Below are 13653 nucleotides of genomic sequence, written 5' to 3'. Positions count from 1 at the left end.
TTTTGGCCCAAGAGCACTTAAGTAAAGGAGGTGAAAATGTCAGAAAAGTTTTGCACATGAAATCTACGCATGACAATTTACAGTAGGTGTCTCTAGATTGTCTTAAAAACAAATTTGCAAAGGCTAAATGAACAAACAAGTAAATGAATGAACTGGTAAAAAAAGAAACTTAAAATACTTAGCGCCTACCACGTCCCGGGCATGGCTCTAAGGGCTACGCATACACTGAATTTCAGTTAACACTCGCTCGAACCCCACGCGGGAGGCGTCACTGTGAGCCCCATTCTGCAGATGAGAAACAGGAGACACGACGGGAGTTCCTTGCCCACGAACACTTGGCCACTAAGTGGTGAAATGAAACTCAGAATTAAATTTCTGTGCTCACTTGTCTTTCTCCACGTAATCCAGGGAAAGCAAACCCCACTGGAGACAGTACCGGGCATAGCAAAGTATAAACGGAATGCCCACACCAGTCTCTCTGCTGTTTCCCTAGAGTCCTCATCATCATCCTCGGTCTCTGATTTTGTCTTTGCTGCCAACAGAGATTTCTCTTTATAAAACAAATCTAAAACACAAATCACGGCTCTTCTTGTTCTAAAATTTGCCTATGGCTAATCATACGAGAAAGCCCCAGCTCTTTAAAATGACAGTTAGAGCTCTCCACAGTCGAGGCCCAACCGATCTTCATTCATACTTCCCTTCGCAGTCTTGACCCCTTTTTGCTCTCTCTGGCGTCCTCTTCCGTGCGGGGTTAGTCTACCACCTTCTAACACAGCTTACCCACCAAGCCCTCCCAGACACACTCCATGGGCCAGGCATAACTCACTCCAGGCCAGCAAGGCCTTCAGCTCCTCCAAGGAAGAGACCCCATTTCTCCCATTCCTCAGCAACAAACACAGTGCCCGAGATGACAAACGCCCGGGAATTACCAATGTATCCAATGAGAGCACTGATCAATTCTGAGTTCATCCTACTGCTGGCTCTCCAGTTCCCTGTCTGTTCTCACTCCTGATTTGAGAGTGAGAGAATGACTCTGTGCGTGTGCATGTGTGTGTGTGTGTGTGTGTGTGTGTGTGTGTGTGTGAAACAGACAGAGAGGGAACGAGAAGGAGGAAAGGAGGAGATCTTTCTCTTGCTCCTTAATTTTTGCAAAGAATAATCCGTCCCTCAAAGCAAGGCACTACGCACTGAATTGTCCCTGTGTTTTGCATGCTTTTGTGCACACGACTCCTGAGCTGAAAACCTGAAGGAAAACTGAGATGAAATTCAGGAGAACTTCACTGCTCTTTCAAGATCAGCGGCAGAACAAGACTGAAAGTCAAAGGACCCTTGAACTGGCAAGTTCCAGCATTAAGCTCACCCATGGGATGCGGTCCTGTGAACCCCACTCTCTCTCCTTTTGAAGGTGTTCTCTGACACCTTGAAGTCGGTTGAGAACTCTCTTATTTGTGGCATCAGTACCCCTAGGTTTCCTTGGTGATTATCACAGGTCTTCAGCAAATCAGAAGGTGTCAGGAAATGTAACAGAGGTAACATTTCAGAAGGGGAGTCGAAAACACTCCCCCTAGAATTCTCTAGCCCGCCCACCCAGAGTGCAAGGTAACAACAAAGCTGCAAACGTTTTCTTATTTTAGTTTATAGCTTTCTTTTGTAAGCAGCTCTGTTGTTGGCTGTGTGTTGCCAGTTACAAGTTACATTTTACTCTTATTCATACCACCAGGAGTATTTTAAAATTATTTTATTTACAAAGGTTTATTGCTTCTCCCCTAAGCCTAGGAGCCATACTTTATGGCCATATTGCATTGAAGCTTATCTCCTGTAGCTAGAAATAAATTTATTACTATATTAGCTGTTACTGTGTTTTCTTTTTGGCTACCGAAGGGGGAAATGTTTAAACATTTAAACTTAGTGACATGTGAAAGTGAAAATATATAAAGGAGAAGCTAAATCAGAAAAAGGATAAAAGACCATAGAGTAGAACAAAATAAAAGCTCTGTATCTCCTTATTCTATAGTCTTATTTGTGGGCTGAAAGAAGGTACGTGTGTGGCTCTAATCAGAGATGGTCTGAACTAAAGGCAATTTGGGGACCCATACAGGCAAGGGGCAAGGCTGGCGTCCAGGTAACTTACCAGGCAGCCATCCAGGTAAGGGAGGGAATGTGGGTGTGTTTGTGCCTTCCCTAACCTGCATCCCATGAGCACATTCCAGTCAATCATTCAACTCAACTCACCCTACCCACAGCCCTGCACCTAGCAAAACGCTCATCAGAAGCTCTCAGCCCCTGGACACCCTGCCACGCCTCCCACCTTGCCAATTCACAACGATGACCAACATTTTCCTCTGTTCTTAAGAAGGGAAGAACCCTTCTTAAGGGTTCTTAAGGGAAAAACCACCCCACCCTGAGGACAGGTTCTGCTCCAGCTCTCAGCTCTTGTACATCCCATGACATCCACACTCTCAGCCATGCCCGGTGGATTCCATTTTCCTACAGGCTATTCCAGACCTTTTCTTCTCTCCCAGATCCCAAATTCTGCCCTTGTCACTTCAGCAAACATGGGCTTACTTTACTGAGAAAGTTTATACGGGAAGAATTCCCTCAACGTTCCTCCCTCAATCTCAAAACTTTGCTTCTTTCTTGCTAATCCTTAAGGCAGAGGAGGAATGCTTTTTTTTTTTTTTTTTTTTTTTTTTACCTCGGTCTCCCCCACTTTTCTCTTGCATCTTCACTCTTCCCATGTCATGCTTTGTTTTTCCCTTTTAAGACAACACACTGACAACAGTGAACAAATACACAAACATGGCTCTTTTTCTCCTGAGTCTTCCAGGTCCAGGGGTCCTACTAGCTTTTGGATTCTCCATATGCTTGTTTATCCTTCTGCAGTGGCATATGATGTATAGTTGTTTATCTGTTTTTATTCTTTTTCCCTTTGGGATTGAGGCCTCTGATGAAGGGATGAAATAAAAGCTTTGTAATGTAACAGCAAGCAAATCATTAATGATCGCAGAGTACCTGTTGGGAAGTTACAGTAGTTCTTGTGTGGCTATTTGAGGACTGTTTTTGCTGATGATAAAACTGTTGCATATCTTGGATGTACTTTCTAAGTGTCTTTTTTTTTTTTTTTAAAGATTTTATTTTTAAGTAATCTCTATACCCAATGTAGGGCTTGAGTTTATAACCTCAAGATCAAGAGTTGCATGCTTTGGGGCACCTGGGTGGCTCAGTCAGTTAAGCCTCTGCCTTTGGCTCTGGTCATGGTCTCAGGGTCTTGGGATCAAGCCCTGTATTGGGCTTCCTGGTTGGTGGGAAGTCTGCTTCTCCCTGACCCCCACCAAAATAAATAAATAAAATCTTAAAAAAAAAAAAAAAGTTGCATGCTCTGCTGACTGTGCCAGTTAGATACCCCTTGGATGTTCTTAATTAGAACAAAACCCAAAAGGTTAATGCGCTTATCTTCATTTTCTTTTTAAAAGATTTACTTACTTGAGGGAGAGAACTCCAACAGGGGGAGGGGCAGATGGAGAGAATTTCAAGCAGACTCCCTGCTGAGCGTGGAGCCCGACATGGAGCTCGACCACATGACCCTGAGATCATGACCTGAGCTGAAATCAAGAGTTGGACACCCAGGCACCCCTAATGTGCTTATTATACAGGAAATGGAGAAGTGGTGGTGATGATCTCACACCTCCTTTTGTCTCAACAAATATAAATTGCCCAGTAAAAACAGAAAGCACGGACTATTTAGGGATCAAGCCAGTGGGCCCAATAAATAAGATTTATTTGGTTTATAAGAAATATGCCTAGAAAAGAAAAAGAAAGATGCTTGGCAGAAAATTAGACCAGCAGAATTCCTCATAAAGATACTTCTGACCAGAAGCCCTTAATGGAGTTCTATTTCAATCTTTAGGAGGTAGCCTGGCAAAACAGGTAACATGTTCATCTAATACCCTGCAGTAAAATAAAATAAACCAACGATCTTTAAGAAATCAGAGGTCTGCAGCTTTATGGCAATCTTTTCCATTGCTTTTACGTGACTTTTACCAAGGAAACCCTTTATAAAAACCACACAGGGCATCCTAGACAATGCAATCTGACACAATTTTATAGTGAAATCAATTGAAAGCCCTGATTTGTTTGGAAAGTATCATAGCAGGCAACATGTCACTTTCGTTTTGGCAAAAACCATGCTTGGTACAGTCTGAAAAACCCAGAGGCCAGATGTGCAAAGAACACGTTAGGTCACAGAAGAACCATGTTTTTGATGGTTGCAAATGTAATGTTGTAGAAAGCACCTGCGTAAAAATGGCCCTTGGCTATTTCTAGCCTTTGGGTTTTTTTTTCCCTGATTCCTCTCAGAGATTTATAGGACAGGTAGTCTTACTTGAGAACATAACTAAGGAACACCCTCATAGAAAATGTGGAAGTATCCCTAAGGAAAGGAAAGTAAAAGCCTTTAGCCTTTGACCAGAAGACTAGCTAGCCAAGTTAACTAGTTAGCCAAGTTAACCAGCAGAGACAAAGTAAAGATTACAGATAAGTAATCCAACATGTAACATCTAACTGTGGTGGTCCCCACCTTGCTCTGCGCTCCGGTGACTTCGGTGAACTGATCTCTTATTTCTCTCTCTCTCCCCCAATGGTACCGACAGCGAGGCTAAGCCCCAATGGAAAAAATTAAAGGAAGGAAGGATACTCATCTATTCCACAGTAGATGTTGGTGTTTGGGCCTGAATACAAACAAGCACTGGGCATTTATATATCTTCCCAGAAACCTGTTAAAATAGGTGCGGGTCAAATGATAAACCTCTGTTTTAAGGAGAATTCTAGTCCCAGGAAGGAAAAAAAAAAAAATATATATATATATATCAAGATTCTGAGTCACACCATGACTTTCAGGCGTAGTTATTTAACAATGTATTTCATTGCTCTTGGATTTTTTTTTTTTTTTACTTCATGAATTCATCACCAGTTAAGTGCAATAAGCAGACACAATCGGGACTAATGATGAATCACTTTGGGGAGACGCACGACTCTCAGCCTGGTCAGATGAACTGAAGTGTATGAAGCCTCTACTTCTGACTTTAGCATAAGCCCCGCAGGTGTCTGTTTTCACTTACTTTCCATAAAAAGGACAAAATGCAAGGCCACGGATGCCTGCAGGAATCCTGCAGAACAAAGCGGGGGGCTCTGCTAGAACAAGCTGACTCCTTAGAGGCTGAGCCACTGGAAAATCACTCTCCAAAACTTGTCAGCTGATGTGCAAAGTCACCCGCCGATGCAGAGAAAGCCAGCATTGATGTACAACGTGCAAACGCACTGCTATGAAAAAGCGGGACTGTTTGGGTTAGAAGTCAAGGGTGGCCATGAGGGTTCGCAGGACGCTTCTGCGCACTGATCACATTTGAAGCCAGATGAAGAAGCCACATCATAAAGAACTAATGTCCCAGAGGCAAGGAGGCAATAATACAGTATCGGAATGGCCCTGTTCTGCCATTTATGGATATCTTTATTCAGGCAGGTTACTTAACTTCTTGGCATCAAAATTTTTCTCATTTGTAAAACTGGGTTACTATCTCTTGTAGGGTTAGAGTGGGCAAAATAACTCCTTTACTTGTGAGTCAAGTGCCCTGCCCAGCATGTGGCTCAGAACCGACATCTGAGAAAGACTAGTCCTTTACCTTCTTTTGACCTTAGGTTTAACAGAAGTACCAACATCTGATAAAGAAAGATCTCTCAGTGTCAAATACCGTACAACAGTAGTATCATTCAAGGGGTCCCATGGAGAGAATTTTAAATTTCCTTTTGAAATCTCTCATTGGTGGAGTGCCTGGGTGGCTCAGTAGGTTAAGCCTCTGCCTTTGGCTCAGGTCGTGATCTCAGGGTCCTGGGATCAAGCCCCACATGGGCTCTCTGCTCAGTGGGGAGCCTGCTACCCCCCTCCCTCTGCCTGCCTCTCTGCCTACTTGTGATCTCTGCCAAAAAAGAAAAAAAGAAATCTCTCACGGGCAATTTTTTTCAACCCACCTTCTGATTGTTGACACTCAACTCTTCCAGCTACTTCTACTACATACAAAGTATCTGGAAATCTGCCTTTCCCCTCAACTCTAGAAAACTTAGCATTATCTCTTCTCATACAGCATATAGTTGTTGGTACGTGGTGGGAAGACATACATTTATATAACTAGACTAGATTGCTTTTCTTGATCTCTTATTTTCCGTCTCCAAACTGATACAACTCTTGAGTGGAAAAGAACATGAAAGTTACAGACTGGTTTTGTGTTTTTCTCTCTCTCTCTCTTTTTATATAGATGACCACATCAATGTATACGTTAGATTTAAAGCTTCCATAAAGAACATAAAATTATATACATGTAAAGTTACATGGGAAAGCTCTGCCTGATACTAGGTTTAAAATCAGTAATGATACAGAAAACACAGAGGCCATGTTTTGTCGGCATGTTCTTCAAATAATAAACCATAACTTAACTTCACGGATACTGATTTTAATAGCAGAAAAATATTTTTTAATAGCAGAAAAATAAATATTCACTGGGTGTGTGCCTGTGTGTGTGTGAGAGAGAAACAAATCTAATGTGCCAAAGGTCTACCTTTTAAAATCCATAAGTTGGGGCACCTGGGTGGCTCAGTGGGTTAAAGCCTCTGCCTTCGGCTCAGGTCGTGATCCCAGGGTCCTGGGATCGAGTCCCGGATCGGGCTCTCTGCTCAGCAGGGAGCCTGCTTCCTCCTCTCTCTCTCTCTGCCTGCCTCTCTGCCTACTTGTGATCTCTGTCTGTCAAATAAATAAATAAAATCTTAAAAAAAAGATAAAAATAAAACCCATAAGTTAATTAAAAATGTCAAAAAAGAGGATATATATAAGAATTTTAAGCTAACTCATACTTTATTAGCTGTTTTTGAGGTTTGGGGCCACACCTCATCCTCATTTAAGCCAGGAGGTATTTACAAATTTATGGTCCAATAACACTTCATTCCTTCTCTACTTTTACACTCTCCAAATGTTCACACCCGCCAATTACAAATTAACAGAAAATTCCAAGGACATTCTCAATAATACATTATGACCATATCAAGTGCAGACAATGTTAGCAAGTTCTTAAAGAGTGAGTTATGACTCCCGTAATAGCCAAGTGGCTAAGCCACTGGGTATTGTTTTTTGACAATGTGTTACTGACTCAGTAGAACACTGGACATTTCATATACGCCAGCGTAACGTGCATCTCCCCTCTTTCATCGGCTAGAGGAAGCGGCAGTAAGTTGTAAAAAATGCACGTCTGAGAGGAGAGAGACTACATTTATACATAATTGGTCCACTTAGTGTTCATCCCAGCAGGATCCCCAGTCTTCTTGGACACAGTTTTTGACCAATAATTTTTGGAGTTTTTAAACTCCCAGACTATACAAGAACAGAACCTTAAAAAAACATATTCGTATCGAACCAAACTAACAGACGGTAATTTCTCCGAAGTGGATAAGGGCAGACAGAAGGTGAAATCATTAAAAACATATGGTCAAAGAGGTCCTCCAAAACAGCTTAGTGGAAGGCAGCCAAGGGAAAGCATTTAATCAATACATATTGCTAAATATAAGGAAGGGGGGGAAGCCAAAAAGAAATTCCCATGCTTTGGGGATACATAGATCCGGGCTTTCCAGGGTGAGAGTACATATAAAGCACTGTGACTGAGGAAACAGTCCAATCTCCCAGTAGGGTCATGCCATCGGAAAGGTCAAGGGTTATAAAATGGAGGAAGGTAAGAAGAGGAAGTTGTAGGGCAGAATAAATTGCTCTTGGCCCCTGGGCAGAGGTTTGGGATGTGGGATTATGATAGGTTCCATCAGGCAAATAACTCCTCATGAGACCTCTGGTCTCACTTGGGCTATGCTAGAGAGAGAGGCAGCCTTGGGATCTCGGTCCAAGGCTGTGTTTCTGTGTCGGGGTAGGGGCACGTAGCAAAAGAGAAACAAATCCCGAGAAAGGAAGGAAGAGTGAAGTAGGGGATATAATTATATAATTTAAGTAGTTTTGTGGATAAAGTCTTTTACCAAAGCTCTCATGGTAATTATTTTAAACCACCACTGAAAGCCTCCTAAACACTTATTTTGAGCTTGGTATTAAATATTCTCTGGTGGCAGCAGGGACTCCAACGCAGAGAAGGAGGAATTCGAGAGGATCGAGGTCGGCAGACATCCAGTCTGTCAGGCTGCCTTCGATTCTGCCAGGAAGAGGCTGCCCAGAATATACAGCCGATTTTTTTTTTGAAAATAAGCAAATTACCAGATCAACGGTTTGGAGAAAGTAACAACCCTGGGCCTGTGAGAAATTGTTACCTTACAAAGACAGCTGATGGTGGGCCCATTTTTCCTAATAATTTGAATTAATCGGTGTAGGAATGCAGAAGACCCATTATCTGCAGTATTTTCTCAGTGCAAATCCCAAACGCACACCGATTCTATCATTTCATAGGTAACATTCAATAAAATCTTACGTACAATGGTTGTAGTAGTAAAATGAAATGTAGAGTCTTTCCCCAATCCCATAAAGGCAAGACCCCCAAACACCGCCACTTTCCAGGAGGGCATCTCTCTCTCAGCTGCATTTGTAGTCCTGGTCGTGAATGGGAAAGGAGGGAGGGACAAAGCTTCCGCCTGTGACTGAGTCTCGGTTGCCCCCGGGAAAGGTACGGTTATTCAAAAAATAAAAAGAAAAATAGACGGTTTTTGGGCTTTGAGCGACCTAGGCTGAAGCTCAGGGCTCTGCACTTGCCAGGTGCGTGAACTCGGAGTCTCCATCTGTAAGCGAGACAGTCCCAGCCCCACAGGAGCAGAGACTAATGGACACGGAATCCCCCCTGGCCCACAGGTTTCCTCCAAATTGTCAAGCTGATGGTTGCCATGACTCATCAGAAGCAATGGGTGGCAGAGATGCCAAAAAGTCACAAGGTATGGCCGGCTCCCCTCAAAAATGTTAACAAGCTCTGGGGAGAGGGCACAGAGACTGGTGAGGAAGCATTGTCTGTAATTCTAGGACCCAGGGAGCTCTTGAAGGAGGTTCAGATGTTCAGCCAAGGGGGGAAAAGAAAAGAAAGGAAAAAAAAATAAAGAGAGAGAAGAGACAGATAAAGAATATTCAGGCTTGTGAGTAGGAAAAATTTCTCAAAACAGAATTACTATGAATTTGTGAACTACTTCTCTTAGGGTTTTGCTCCCCCTGCCAAGATGACTGTATTTTGTGTAAGGAAAGGGGCTTATTTCGTTTTTACAAGACCAAACAATTGTGTTTGATGGAACTTTTTCAAACACATACTTCGGCTTTGTGGCAGGCGGTGTCTTAAATCAGAGGAAAAGAGAACAGATTATTTGTTCATATACTATTTTCATTTTTTTGTAACTTTTTTTTTTTTTAACTAACTTGTTTCTTTCAAATGGAATAAAGTTTGCTTTCTTCGCTGAGAGCTACTTGAAGTACGCAGTGTGCTAGACACTATTAGAACAATCATCCTGCCATGGGACGTTAGAAAAACCTAAATTTGCTTCTGATAGGGATATAGGAACACTGAAAAGTTACACTGAGATCTTAACATTTTCAGGCTAAAAAGCTGAAACAGCTTTGCTAGTGGTAAAAGAAAATTCACAGTCCGACAGCTCCCATGCTGGCAGTGCAGGCAAATTCAGTGAGGTTGAAAACCTGCCTGAACTATTTTTCAAAGCAATACAAAATGTATTGTATTGGGCTCGTGGGACACATCAAGACAAAACCTGAAGTAGCCCCAAGTCTCCTTTCTCCCCCTCCTTTTCTGGAGTCAAGTCACTAACTTGCTTATTCTGGATTTCTTTCAGAGGCCATTCAACAGGGGCTGGTTCCCCAAACAGTGAAGTTTGTCTGCATAATGCATAGAAGTTGAACTTAAAAGGATACAGATGACAACCTCTCCATTTACATCCTGAATGCCCTGTGAGTTATATTTGAAGCTTACATGGTGTTAGAAAATCAAATTCAGCTAGAAGAAAAAAAAAAGAAAAAAGAAAATGAACAAAATCATAAAGGGCTTCATTTTAACCAGGGTGTTGAAAAATATATACTCTTAGGCTTGTTAGTCTCAAATGCGGTTAACAATTCATTTTCTATAAAATATATCAGTGAAGAAAAACACCGGTATCTATAATCAAACCTGGGCTGGCGTGGGGTCATATTCTCAAATTTAGCAGAGATGTTTAAGTGGTGAGAAGGACAGCTGTTCAAAATCACCTCTTTAAAAAAAAAAAAAAATCACCTCTTACATCGGCTGGCAATGAGGACCACCCTCCTTGGGAATAATAATGCTAAAAGAAATAATGATGATGATTATAATAATGGTCTGTATTTTTAAAAAGCTAACTACAGGCTGGTTATTGTCACTAAGTAGTTAGAAGGTACTGTTTTGTTTAATCCTCACAATGTACCCCAGAGATGGGTGCGATTATTACTTTTGTTTTACAGGAGTAGCGGGCAACTGAGGCCCAGAACAATCTATTCGCTTACACCCCAGAATCCATGGACTTCAATCCGTCCTCCAATGCCTGTTGGCATCAGAGGTCAAGTTAAAGTTTCAAAATGGGCATAACACTATCTGCCGACTAATGTTTTCAGGTGGAAGTGTGATTGTTCCTGTGAAGTCCTCAGTCATAAACATAAGCTAGTGTTTTTCTATTGACGATAACAGCAACTCACAGAACGCTGCAGGGATGGTAGTGTAAGGACCTATTTTATATTTTTATTTTTTAGCAAGAGGCTTTCATTGAGGTTAAACAAAAACCTTGTTGTTTAACCCTTAAACTGTCCCTGCTCCCCTTCCCCCAGGGGACATACTTAAAAACAAGTCCTGGAAACCATCTCCAGGTAACAAAGCCCAGATACAAAGGTGGGTCAGGCCAGGTGGAGATCAGTGGGGGTTATGCATATTGTCTCCCTAGCTACCAAGGAGTATGGCCCCCGCCCTTTGGGAGCCTTTTTGGCGCCAATCCTAATCAAGGTGTAATAGGCTGGTTCAAATGTCTACTAGGGTAAATTATAACTCAATGGTCACCTAGCATTGTGTGTGTTACAATCTTATTGGTCACCTGTGCGTGGCCAGGCCCGACCGCATGGCCTTTGCCCTTAAAAGCTAGTCTGTGAAACAGAGAAGGGTCGCCCTCTCTTGGAAGAGGTACGGCCCCGAACGTTAGGTTAGATTCTTGATGCTTGGAGCGAAATAAAGCTTTGCTTGACCTTCGTTTTATATCAGTCTTGCTCCTTTAATCATGGACCCATTATTGGGGGCGTAACAGTAGGGCTCTCTTTTCACGGGAAGTCAGAAAGCCATATTGTCTTCTGGGATCCATTCCCTACTTCCCATGTATCAGGTGCTGACCTCTAGTAATTAGACTGGATGTCAATGTCGGTTGCAGCAGAGACCGCCTAGAAAAACTGCCCGGATGGTCTGAAGGAGAGGTAGGAAGGCTTCTCAGGAGTTAAGCTTGTAAACACTGGAAGCCTTTTGACATTGAGTTCGGGAAATTTATTTCTCCAAGCTCTCTGCATACACATTCATTTAACCATCATTCCTGTTGATTCCATAAATATATAGTAAATATTTTTCTTCTCTGCCCTTTATTTGTGTGTGTGTGTGTGTGTGTGTGTCCTAGGAAAAACAGACAGTAGAAAGGAGGAGGAAAAACAGTAAGAACGGATTTAAGATCTAGCCCTGCCTCCCAGGACAGATTCAACAACTCTCCACATAAGAGACCAAGGTTAAGGACATAGTCCGCTATAATATAGAGACTCAGAAAGATTTGTTCTGCTATCCACAGAGTTAATGGCTTAAGAAATTATGGTCTCTTCTACCCACCCTCGACTTGACAGATCAGGATAGTGGAATCAGGATGAAGAGAGATTTCCGTACATTTTGAAAGGCCTTCATTAGACAATGGTTGCTAAAGACAGACTGACATTCCCTAGTTCTTAGCCCACATTTTTAGACTTTTCCAGTTTCAGCAGACAGACTTTGAACAGATCATGACAGACTGAAGATATGAAAGAGATGTTAGAAGAATCCCTTGGATCTAGGTCATTTAGTGGAAGGGGTTTCTGAGAAGTTGGTGAGACACTTCCTAGGCATTGCTGAGGAATTCCGGAAGAAGTACACTCTACCCTTCGAGCCAGTAATTTGAAATTCCTGCCTTTGCAGACCCTTCAGGAAATGTCTCCTACCAAGAACATAATCAGAACTAATAAAAGTGGTTCAAGGTAGCACAATAAAAAATAAAACAAAGTATCTGAATGATCAGTTTATTACAAATATCTAATAGATTTTGACCAACTTTAGATGATTTTTTTTCTTTTTAATTTTAGATGATTCTTAAATCTATGAAATTCTTATTTTCTCAACTCAGAAAAATGTGGTCAAGCTTTCTAAGAAATTCTTTGGCTGACACTGTTGGTAGGTGACTGGGTATCAACACCAATGAGTACTGGGTAGCATGTTAGCAGTGGATGCTGTAGGAAGAAAGCCAGGAATGGGCAGAGGCAGAAACGCTGGTTAGACTTCCATATCAGATCTGTGCCCCAAGACTTTCAAATCCATCTTTTCAACAGTGGTTTGGTTTTATATGTTTATTTAAAGGTTTTTAAAAATGCTGAACAGCCCTTAATTTTTCAAGAAGGATAATTGTATTGAAACTCAAAATGAGTTAATTTAGAAAGCCAAATAACATTTTTTTTTTTTTTTTGACATGAGCTAGATTATGGGAAGACAAATATTTCTAATGCTGTGATTGCCAGGAGAAAGGTTTTTTCCATTTGGAAATTGAAGAGCCTCAAATATAATATTTTACTTGGACAAGTTCAACATAAAAAAGACAGATTCAGCTTTAAAATGTTAACACTGTTAAGAATATCTTGGTAGAAAATTTGCACAGTTCATAGCAACATGCATCAATTATGTAAAAGATCTACATGTATCTCTTGCTTAGGAAAAAATTAGAAGATGGGGAAATAATATATCTTTTGTAATGAAAATGATCAGTATGCAAAACAACTTGCAAGCTGTTGAAATACTATTTTTCTACAAAATTTTATACCATCCTTTTATGTGCCATGCCCTAGTGTAGCAATACTAGTCCTCTGCCAAGGGTAACATTATCCTCCCTTACAGGCAGCAAAACTGGCTCAGAGAAGTTACCTAATTTTAATTTGCCCAGGGTCCCACATTCAGAATGAGGCAGATCTGCACCGTTTCGTGGGATAATTTGACTACGATCATTAACACTATCACTTGATGAAACGCAAACCCACAGTCTCTTTTCTATTACATTATTTCCTGAGATACTGCATTCCTACTAAGTTTATCACCTAAACGTTCATTATTTGTTGGTGCCGATGGAATAGTCATCCCATATTTTATCCTAATCAGGACAAGTGGAACACAGAGGATGCTTTTCTTTCCCATGACAATGAAAAATAATGATTTCTCTACAGGCATTCTTGCCCATCGAATGATTTGCTTACAATCTCAGCTGTGGATTTTATGACACGGGATCTGAGGGAGCTATGCAAAGTGATGGTTCCTTTCCTGCTGGGAAGCAAATGACTGCACCACGGCGGGGCTGACCCCAAACAGC

At 41.6% G+C, this 13653-nt stretch overlaps 1 protein-coding gene across 4 annotated transcripts in view; it reads right to left on the bottom strand.

Moving 5' to 3' along the window:
* Nucleotides 1–13653, bottom strand: part of ATP8A1 (ATPase phospholipid transporting 8A1) — a 241269-nt gene that overhangs the window by 74679 nt on the left and 152937 nt on the right. The gene's annotated exons all lie outside the window — the stretch shown is intronic.

This window comes from Mustela lutreola, chromosome 1, assembly GCF_030435805.1.
Source record: "Mustela lutreola isolate mMusLut2 chromosome 1, mMusLut2.pri, whole genome shotgun sequence".
Lineage (NCBI taxonomy): Eukaryota > Metazoa > Chordata > Mammalia > Carnivora > Mustelidae > Mustela > Mustela lutreola.
This window is presented reverse-complemented; position numbering and strand designations above follow the sequence as displayed.